The following is an 11,626-nucleotide window of genomic DNA, read 5'->3' on the forward strand; positions in this document are numbered from 1 at the left end:
GGTTCCCGTTCCTGTTTGCGTTGTGCACGGCTGCTTCGATGGTGATCTGGTTCGGGGTTGATGTCACGAAGGGACGTAGGGATGCTGTGAAGTGGGCGGCTGAGCAGCGCAGCCACACACACTAGAACGATTTATATATATGCTCTTTGTGTGGCTTCGGGCATTTCTGATATATCCATCATGTCAGGATACAACATTGGCCAAGTTCGGCTCACTCCAAAGGAGCCTGGAGGCCGTCTGATCGTCTTTCCGACGTTGCTGCAATTTCGCGTGGTACCCAGTGTTTGGATTCGGAGTACGACTCAGCACTTAACAGCGACTTTGGATGTTGACGTTTTCAGACTGGCCTGACAATTTGGGTTATGTCGGTTTATACTTTTGAATGTCCAGTTTCTATATCTCTCCGCGAAAGCATGACGAAAGATGATACTATGCTTACTAGGAAACAAAACCGGCTTTAATTGTAGCTGGGCCGCAATACCGAAGTTGCCAAGTATGTTGTTCCACCACAGTTACCAGTCTCCAGCGACGTCAGCTCCATCTTGAATCTATCTCGCTTGACAATGCATGCTGAGTCCATTCGACTAGAAGACATTTGTAATGGGTAAATAACGATGCACCGAGCATTTGCCTTGGACTGGGATGTACATTGTAAATGGGACAGAAGTATCAGAGAGAGCATTCGACTTTGCGAAACCACCACGCGGTTGACTCGGAGGGACTAGTGCTATCAGTCACCGAACCACGATGCAAAGACTTGGACTGGTCTTACACCGATGCAAATTCTGCCACCTGGCAGAACATAGTTTTGCCGAGGAATTTTGCCAGTTCTGCCGGCAGAACTGCTTCAAAATAGCCCTACAACACTAGCTCAGCCTTTGCCCCATAAGGTACGCGCGTAACCATTAGTAAATGCGAAAGAGAGGTTTGGAGCACACATGTGATATGGCCAATCACGCATCTTTGTTCGGTCTACGAGCTCATTCTCGACCGCCATGTCCACAATACCTCCTTCGGAAGACTTAGCCCGTCCCTTCCACGCTGATGTAAAACAGGTTGTGGATATCAGGTCTGACCTGGACGCGAACCACATTGCTATCTCATCGATCGGCTTGGATGAACCGCTCGTGACCAGAAGGGAGTTGTTGAGCTATTACTGTGCGTTCCAATACACGTGCTTCCTCCCCACCATTCCTTGATTAAGCTAAACATCAGTGTACTCTAACGGTGGTAACGTGAGTCAGTTCAGGTATTCGCGTATCCCCCACTCTACTTATCTCACGTGCCTCCAACCAGGGTGTCGGTTTGGGCTATACACAGACCCTGTTCCAAGGGCTCGCCACAGCGGCGGGATATGATCCCGTCGTAGGCCCCGGCTCGTCATGCCTTGCAACGACTGCTTCTGGTCAATGCGTAGTTCCCTGGGGTAGCGGAACAAAGTCAGTTTCCAGTGTGGTGCTGACTGCAGATGGTATTAGTTTCGCCATCATGACAGTTATATTAACTACTATCGGTTCTGCTGCTGACTATGGTACATTCGGACGGTGGTTGCTGTTCGCTATCACAGTAGTATGTTGGGCTGCACAGTATGCTTGTATGACACTTACCAGTGAGTTTCCGGGTACCACGCATTTTCTAAAGTCTGATCATTTCGTGCACCAGCACCAAATCGATGGGTCCTTGCGATGATTCTGTCCATCATCAGTTTCGTCTCATACAGTATTACTCTAGTTTTTTATGCTGCTTTATTCCCTCGTCTCGCGCGAAATACACCACGTGTACGCCAGTTGAGAGAGAAGTATGAAAACGGCGAGATTTCTCCTGAAGTTTACGATCAAGAGGAGTCGTTGGAAAAGAATAGGATCACCGATATTTTTACTGTGCGTCTTGTGTAAGGCTTCGTGTTGTTGTCACGAGCTGACTATCTTTTGTACAGGTTCATAGCAATGTCGGGTTTGTAACCACATTATTGCTGAACTTGGCGCTTTTGCTGCCGATGGCGAACAACCCTAAGGTGGACAATTATGTGATCGTGGTGTGAGTTTTTATCGTTTGCGAGTTCCAGTCGTTGCATCGATTGACCGATTGATATGTAGCGTCAACACATATTGGGTGGTATTAGGTATCTGGTGGTGTGAGTAAACATTGGCTAGTCTTTCTGGGCTTCCTGCTGAGAACCTTTGAGTTATCTTCCAGGAATCTAGACCAGGCCCCGATTTGCCTAAAGGTGAACATTACCTGACAATTGGATGGAAGCAGGTAGGCATCTAGCGGGATACCGTGAACTTTGCTCACGCAAACGTTAGATCTGGGCTGCGCTGAAAACATACAAGCATCTTCCCTACACCTTTGTGTATCTGTCCTCCTACTTTCTTCTTGCAGACGTACTGTTTGGTTGTCCGTATCTCAAGCCGCACCTGACATATTTTTTGACAGGGGCTCAATACTACTGGAACCCTTGTTGGCATATGTCAGAACAACAAGTTCAGTTTCTCGTTCCTACAAAATACCTACCTGGGCTTGTCTCAAGCAATAACTTCGACAATCAGCACTCTCGCCTTCTGGTACATCCAGAAATATTGGAAGATCAGCACAAAGAAGATGGTATGTATCGCTACCTTGTGCTATCTTTATTTGACTGTCAATGACACAGTTTGTGGTCACAAATGTCGTGACGATTTTGATTCCACTATGGGGTATGATCGGAATATGGACAGAAAAATTTGGGTCGGTGTTATTTGATTTGTTTCATGATATCATCATCCCTCTAAGGAGTGCATTAGGTTCCACAACGTATGGGAGTTCTGGTTTGTCAAGACTATGCGCCTGTCTCGTTGTGTTTTTATATTCTCATCAGGGCGTACAACGTGATGTTTGGTCTCTTCCAGGCTCCCTATTACGCGTACTCTCTGACAATGATGGCCGAACTTAGTCCGCCAGGTTTTGAAAACATGGTGTGTAATTCGGTTTTCTCGTTCCCATCGCGTTCACTCACAATAACTAGTTCTTCGGTCTCTTCGGACTGTTCAACCGCGCCTCTTCCATGGTAGGGCCCAATGTCATACAAGTCATCATCGACAAGACGGGAAACAACTGGCAGGGTTTTCCCTTCCTATTTGCGATGTGCACGGTTGCCTCTGTGGTGATTTGGTTTGGGGTTGATGTCACGAAGGGGCGCAGTGATGCTGTGAGGTGGGCGGCTGAGCAGCGCAGGCATATATACTAGAGCGATCGTTGTATATTTTCGCTCTTTGAGGAGACCTGGACCATTTCTGATCCATGTTAGAAAGTTCTTGGAGTAGTCCCTAGATCTGACATAGATACTACTTGTAGATATTTTCACCGCTGCTTTATTGCAAAACAATAAATCACGTGACCACTTCTGTCTTCGAGACTTTGAACTTCTTCATTCACTGACGAGTCTACAGTCTTGAACTCACAGCATCCGCACCCGGTCACGATGTCAAAACGAGGCGCATCTCCACCGCCATCTACAGAAGGAACTCTCATTAAAAGAGCGCGCTCGAACTCCCCTGCTCAAAACCAAATTATCATTTCATCTGGCAACGATGACCGACAGAAAGGTCTCATACGAAGCGTCAAGCGCACAAGCAACCTAGAAGCACCTATCGTTAGCTTGAGCGGATCTCACTCGGTGAGAATTGTAAACAATTTTCGTTTAGGATGGTGTATTAATGAGTTCGAAGGCGGAAATTTTGAGCTGTAGATTTGACCCTACTGGGCAAAACATTGCTGCTTGTTCAGCGGACCGAAGCGTCTGTACGTGACATCTCTGAGTGTTTTATGCGAACTGTTTACAAGTGAGGTATAGCTTTGTGGAGGACGTATCCACCAAATACCAACTACGGCCTCCTCTCTAGCCACCATAAAGCGCCCATTCTTGACCTTCAATGGTCCCTCTTCTCACCGCTCCTTTATACCGTATCCGCAGACCAAATGCTGTCCTTTACGGATCTTACCACCGGCCAGCGAACAAGAAAAATTCGTGCTCATCGCGGAATCATAAACGCGCTGGACCGGACTATGGCAGGCGGTGCTGGTATCGAGCTCATTGCCACCGCCTCGGACGATGGAACTGTACGTGTGTGGGAGGGTGGAGAAGATGGTTCGAAGAGCAGCATTGCAGTGTTTGAACTCGGATGTCCAGCGACGAGTGTCGCGTGGAGCGCGGATGGGCAGAACCTCTATATCGGCGCGCTAGACAACGAGATTCATGTATATGACTTGCGCAAGGGCGAGCAGGTTTATGCTCTGACTGGTCATACGGACACGCCGACGTCGCTTGCATTATCACCCAATGGTGCCTACCTCCTCTCACCTTCATTCTCATCTCATACCGTCATTCATGATGTACGCCCGTTTTCGCCCTCGCCAACGAGGATACACCGTGTGTTGCAGGGTGCTCCAGCTGGTTTCGAGAACACGCTTTTGAAAGGTGCATGGAGCAAGGACGATGGAGGACAACGGGTTGCGGTTGGTGGTGCGGATCGAATGGTGTGTGTTTGGGACGTCGACAGTGGGCGTGTGTTGTACAAGGTTGGTGTTATCCCATTCGACTTCTTGCATGTGACTTACCATCTTTTAGCTGCCGGGGCACAGGGGCACAGTCACTTGTGTAGACTTCCACCCAAAAGAACCTATCAGTAAGATTTCCCTTTTGTCTGGTTGATTTCTACTGACGTGTCTACAGTTCTTACTGGCAGCAAGGACGGAACTATGCTGTTGGGCGAATTAGACCCTGGTGCGTAAAATATGCGATGCATCGAGTAACGCGGAGCGCCGCTGTCACATTTGATAGTTTGATATTTCAGTTCAAACTCACCAGACATCGACATGTGTTGTTATTCTTATCATTCATGTTGCATTGAATTAATATTAGTCGTGGCTTCCTTGGAAAGTGAGTTCGTGCATAGTAATATCGACTGTGAGATGGACTTTAAAGTTCCTTATGTTACCATGTCAAACGATGTAACTTAAATTTAAGCTGGCAGCCCCCACGAATTCCAAAAGTCAGACAATTGTCTCATGCGGTTATTTTTCGAATTTTCAACGCTACACAGATCAGAAGAAAATAGCTGTGTCCCGAAATACAGGAAAATATTATGACCACCGCAGGGGTCGAACCTGCAATCTCCTGATTACAAAGTCGTAGTCAGACGCGATGCCATTTCGCCAGGCGGCCTTGCTGAAGCACTTTATTTATGTTACACATGCATGACACGTAGCTGCAACTTCATAACGCGGTCTTAATGTAAATGATAATTTTAAGCCGAACTTCTACTGTTTCATACAAGTCTCATATGTATGGGACACGAAACGTCACAGAACATATCACTGAGTCTCCTGTTCTCTTTTCGCTCTATCACCAGTGCTAAGCACCAGCTAACGAGGATCAGACCCGAGCGTTCACTGACCCTTCGTCTGTTTGACCGCTATACCTGTTATCTGCGTCTACCTTCTGAGTTGTCTCATATGCTGTCTGCGTCAGTGACGACCACTCCTCGGCCACGGCCGCCAGGTCGGGTACGAAGAATTTCCACCCACGTCAAAACTTCCCCACCTCCTCCGTACGCTGCCACATCGCTTCTTGATGATCCACTGGATAACTCCTCGGATCTGAAACGAAAGTCTTTCAACGGCGCATCTGCAATCGCTGCATGGGATGACATCCCTACTAATCATCCTCAAGATTGGAATGGGAGGTCTCGTGAGGAGCTGTCTGAGCTCCTCCTGAAAGCTGATGAGCTCATCAAAGACCGAGAAAATGGTGTGTCCTTTGATGCTTTATTCTAGAGAAATGTACTCAAATCGTTGTCCCTGTGTAGAACTCAGTTTCACCACAGCTGTCTGTAAATCATTGTATGAAAATAATCTAGAGCTCCAGAACAAGCACAAGACGCTTCTTGCTCGCTTGCCCACTTCATCAGCGTCTGTCTCTCCATCCGGATCCTCGGCATCCTCTCCAACTACTCCCGGAACACCTCTTCCACACTCCCCCCATTATTATACCAATACCTCTTCCTCCCACGCGAACACCAGTGTATCTCGCTCGCGCCGGTCGCAGAGACGCGTCTCTGTCTCCCCTGCGGACCTTGCTCTACTTTCCGATCAAAATGCTGAGCTCCTTGCTAAGCTAGAAAAGCTTGAATCTGAATCTGTTCAGACTGATCAAGCGGGACGACGAAAATTGCGCTGTTTGGAGAAAGAGATTCAAGGGCTCCGAGAGGAGCTCGAAACAACTCGTGCCAGGAGCGACGAGCTCGAGAACAAGGCAAAACTTGTTAGTCCCAGCCTCGAGTCTGAGGAAGCGTCAAAGAGACGACATGAGAGAGAGGAGCGAGTTCGTGCCCTACGGGGTAGGAGCGAGAGCGATGCGAATGACGGAGAAGTACGAGACTTTGCGCCAGGGGGGGCTCTTGCATCTCAAGGGGTCTCGAAGAGATCTACCGCGCTAGGCAGGTCAGAGAAACGCAAGCGTCCATCGCAGTGTCTACGCCGGCATGCTTCTGAAGCCATCTTTCGTTCGGCCCCTACGGATAGCAAGCTTTCAAGAAAGATGTCTTTATACAACGGTTCCTCTCGATCATTCCCCCAGTTACAGTCTCCTCCCCCCACTCAGTTGCCAGTCCCGGCAACGCCTGAATATGCGCTCGTGTCGCAGCTCCTTCAAAAGATCCGCGAGCTTGAACATATTAATTCACAAATAACGGTGCAGCAAGAAAAAACGACGGCATCGCTTCAGTCGGTTCAAAGAGATGCCGCAAGCATCCAGCTCCTATATGAGAGCCTTAGTGATGTCGATGCCATTGACTGGCTGGCTGAAGATGACAGCTTCGAGAATCCCGGTGTCCACGAGGAAAATGAACATGACGAAGAAGACGAGACAATTCGTTTCGCCAGTCTCCGTCGGTCTATGCTCGCGGATTCCTCGGTTGATTTTGATAGCGGCATCGAACCAGACAAACAGAGTAGCATGCGGCACGCAATCCTTCCAGAGCTCTTCCCTCTACCTGCACATCATCGCACACGTCGATCTGTTGTTGGATTATTTGACTCTCCGACTGTATCTGATGTCAGTGATGCACCGTCTGTACAATCACTGATTATCCCTGGTCTATCGGCCGTCCCTTTTGTCCCTCAGCCCATTACGGAACCTGTGACCCCCGAAGAATTGGACTTGCCAGCACCTCTAGCTGCGGTATTACCTACCACAGACTTCACGGCCCCCCAGACTCTTGACAATGAGCTAGGGCTTGCATGGGACAACTGTCATGAGAACGACCACTTCCGCACACCAAGTTTAATCGATCTTACATCGCTTTCTCCTTTATCCGCTGGCAACGCCGTCGGCGTTCCGGATTCCGGGACACCTTCCCCGAAAGACAAGCTGTCCTTTCCTCCGTCTTCTAGTTATATATCAACTCCCTCCACATCTTCCACCTCGTTTGCGGAGCAAGTTAGCTTGAAAATAGACGGTGTTCATGATCTTGAGCCCCTGACGTATAGTCCGCCCAATGCGCACGTGGAAACACTTGGAGACAAGAAGTGCCGCAAGTCGCACACCATTCGCATGCGCACAAACCACTGGACTGAAGGTCGCTTTGAAGCGACACTTCTCTCTGCTCCGCAGAGGAGGAGCTCTGCTGATCTCGCCCGTCCTCCCACTCCAGTTCCTCAAAGACTCGTAAACGAGTTCGTGGATAGCATAAGCCGCCATCGCACTCATTCCCTTTCCCGCGGTCTCACAGGTGATGAACCAAGGACAGCTTCTGCATCGCCAGCCTCCCTTCGTCAGCGACTTCAGAAGCCCCAGAAGCGACGGTTCGTATCGTTCGTCTTAGAGCTGTGGCTGTGGTTTCAGTTCGCTATCGTCGTGGTCATCTTTCTTTGGGCGATGGCGAAGCGCGGACCGAAGAGTGTGTTAGAGGAAGCTCAGAGAAGGAAGATTCAGTGACGATATTTTGGGCGGTGTTTCATTGTACTTTAGGTTTAATGTTGAATATGTTCTAGTAGGCTAATGATATACGAGATTCTGCGCTAGTAGAGTTTTGGTTTGATGTGTTACCGACTGGAACGGTGCACGCAATTAATAGGCTACTTACGCAATCCATTTGTGCACAATGTTCTGCCTAGTCTTTGACAAATGGCATGTTCTCGAACTTGATGGCTGACACGGGTGCCGGTTCCTGGAATCGTGCAGCTGCGGTACCACACGTGTGTCCACTGGCTACCAGTGGCAGCTGAGCGCTCAGCGCTAGCTATGAGCGCGGACGATTCCTTTCGGAGTGGCGTCTGCCACGTACATGCTGACACTGTACACGTTTCAGTAAACCTGCCGAATTATTCATCCTTTTGAGACATATGCTCATGTTACCGCTGTGCTCAGGCTAGTGATATAAACAGCCTAAATATTAATATACCGACACTCAAACACAGTCTATTGGTCAGTCAGTACTTCAAGGACTCAGTAGCACACTCAGGGACCCGAAAATCCCCCCCCCCCCCCCCCCCCCCCCCGCGCGCGCGCCTAAACCGATTTGGATCTGGGACTCCGAGCTCTTATTAGTACTAGTACTATCCGGGTACAACTAAGTTAGATGCAATACTGGCCGTTGAATCGCGCGCGCCTCTCGCACAGGTCTGAGCAATAATTAATAACTGGTCAAGCCGTGATTGTTGTGGAGCGCGTCGAGCTAGTTCATCCGCTTTCTCACGTGTTGTCCTGGCTTGGTCCACATCAGGGAAACGTAACTCATTATACATGATTACAGAGTGCTACGAAGCGCTCCGTAGCACTCTGTAGCACGATCTAACCCGCTGATGCAGGCTTCATTGATCAAAGCTCAAAATGTAAGCTCCGAGCCTTGGTTACGGTCCCCAAACCCTTGATAACATTTTGTATGGCTCCCCATGACTGGTACCCCATATCACAGAATGACAAGTGTCTTGGCAAATGAAGCGTTCCTGTGCTAGTGGGGTTCGTATCGCCAGTTTTTGTATCTTGCGCAGGCATCTCGAACGGAAAATGCGGCACTCACGTACAGATGCGGCAATATTTACGCCATGTGCTTACAAGTGAGGGTCGATGCTTCCCAGTAAACCCCCACTAGATTTATCTGTGAGTCACACGACTGCACACGACGCCCATCAGACTTCAAACTGACAAATCCGACGGCGTTGGCATGAGAGTATAAAGTGATGGAAAATACCTTTCGATCTAATGCTTTGATAAACAGCTTTCTTTCCTTTTGACGTGTCTGAAAAAGTCTAGCATACAGGAATCACTCGTGCAAGTTATCCCCTCCGCCGATACCACCGAGTCCCCGCTACCGATTAGAGAGCCACTTTCCGGAACGTCGACAACTTCCTCAACTCCCGCTGTGGACATGCCTTCACTTGCAATCAAGGTACCGCCTCCAGTCAGCACGTCAAGGCCTGTGACGCTCGAAGAATGCAAGTCCGGCATAACCGAGAGACAAGAGAATGGCTTCCTTCGAAGGTGGCAGCAATGGTTCACACTCTCCAGTCAAAGTAATCGGGCGATCTTTATTGATTAATTCTAGGAACTATCTTCATGATTGCTGGAAACCCTACGAATACATCGAACAGATTCCCCGCATAGCCACCCAGGAGCCTACTTATTTCTACTTGAACGTTCGACGGAAGACAGATGAAGGTGCGCCCTCAGGCATTACATAGCTGCAATTGATGTACCAGTATGTAGAGAAACCAAAACTGGTTTTCAGTGATTTTAGTCCCATTTTACTCGCTTGCTTACGGTACGGTGTATTTAAGCACTCAGTTTATCAGATGATGAATCATTATCTTCTGCAGCTCCATTGTGGGGGGTGAATGCTTGAGCCAAGATCCACAAGTTCATATCGACGAGCTGCTTTTGGAGCTATATTCGTTGGACAGTCGCACCGGTGACGCACGTAAGGCTTTGGAAGATAACAAAGAGGATGGCATCGTACAAAGTGCGAAAGCGCTGGGGCATGCGCATGAGGGTCTACATGGTATGTAATTCGTACTCTTTATGGTAACTCGTTTCATACCTTTTATGATGGCAGACGGCGACGTGCGCACATACCTTACGGCCGCAGTCCAGCAGCTTGACATTCTCTTACTCTTGCTTAAAGAAGAATTCAAGTCAATGTGCGACATGCCCTGCGTTTTTATCTCTTGGTATCTGATTTCCCGTAGAGCTGAACGATTGAAACATGCAGTAGTACACGGTCGCATACCGCTCGATCTGCTGGAGTTCTACTTCCGGAAGAATCAGCAGTACTACTACCTCGACGATAATGATGATTTTGTGAGAGAACCAACAATACTCTGCGAGACGCTCAGATAGATGAAATATGCAGGATGCATTCCGCTTGATCTCAACTTTTTACGATGACTTTGACCAGTAAGTTGTAAATGTTACTTGTGGGAATGTCATTTTCCCATCTTCTTCTGCAGAACATTCACCCTCAACGGCGAGGGTACATTCTGGAACGGAACCAAGTGGGTTACGGTCGAGCGAGGTCGGATAGTTAAACTAACTGAGGTCTGTTCCCGATACTATCCTACTTTCGTCGTACTAATGACATTCAGGGGTCGTTGATCTTGGCTGATTTTCAAACCTTCGAGATGACGCCTGAGATACGTAGACGACTTACAGGTAAGAGCACATGTCCCGCAAATGTTCCGCGTTAACCCTAGCTCTAGAGCGCGGCAGGAAGTACGCCTCACTAGCGGGGTTCCATTACAAACTTCGTGCGTTTTCTCATTGCTATTGAATTATTAAGTCAACCTTACCTCTCTTAGATAGAGGAGTGCGCCCGATCATGAGATAGGTGGATAGTTTCTCACTGACCTGTCGTCTCCAACAGCGACGGATCATAGTTGATCGCTTAGCCTGGAATACATTCGCCTACGACCACACGTAAGGATTGTTTGCCAGTCATTCATTGTGTGATCTCATTGACGACTAGAGATGAAACCCCGTTCCCATACCCCCTTCTTCAAGACAGAAGCAAGGCCCGAGACAACGATAACATCCCACCTGTGCCCGAAGATGATATCGCTCTTCTCCCGCGATTCATGCCAGGTTTTGATCTGGAACGCAAGGTAATCACATAAAAGCATACATTCGAGCACCTCTGATAGTGCATGGCTTCCTGCAAGTCGTGGGGCTTCTTTGACGTTGATGAAATCGAGCCAATAAGGTTCAATGAAAATGCCTGGAAGCACATTGTGCTTGACGAGGACTCAAAGGTAAAGCCAATTAACTCAGATATTTGTTCGTCTTCTCATTACGACAGGATGTCATCGAAGGAGTTGTGGGTGCATTCGACTTCAGCAAGGAGGCCATGGCAGATGAAGAACAATCGGGCTTGGTAGGTCAAGTTACCTGTTCGTTCCAAAATAGCACGAATGTTACGGCGCACCTCTCGCTGACAGGTTATACTACTGCATGGACCATCAGGGACTGGCAAAACGGCGACCGTTGAAGCTATAGCGGAACATTTTAAACGGCCGTTGCACTCTCTCGCAGTATGTTCCCTTCCGTCGGATACGACCTTACTTGTGGACACGTTGACATCCCGTCTGGATGTAT

The 11,626-nt window shown here is 48.6% G+C and overlaps 1 non-coding gene across 1 annotated transcript; it reads right to left on the bottom strand.

Annotated features, from left to right (window-relative positions):
• Positions 1-5,124: 5,124 nt before the first annotated feature.
• F5891DRAFT_t144 lies at positions 5,125-5,203 on the bottom strand. The gene has a single exon. It is a non-coding gene; the product is annotated as a tRNA-Arg (tRNA).
• Positions 5,204-11,626: the final 6,423 nt, after the last annotated feature.

This window comes from Suillus fuscotomentosus (assembly GCF_016647785.1).
Source record: "Suillus fuscotomentosus strain FC203 chromosome Unknown F5891scaffold_281, whole genome shotgun sequence".
NCBI classification, from domain to species: domain Eukaryota; kingdom Fungi; phylum Basidiomycota; class Agaricomycetes; order Boletales; family Suillaceae; genus Suillus; species Suillus fuscotomentosus.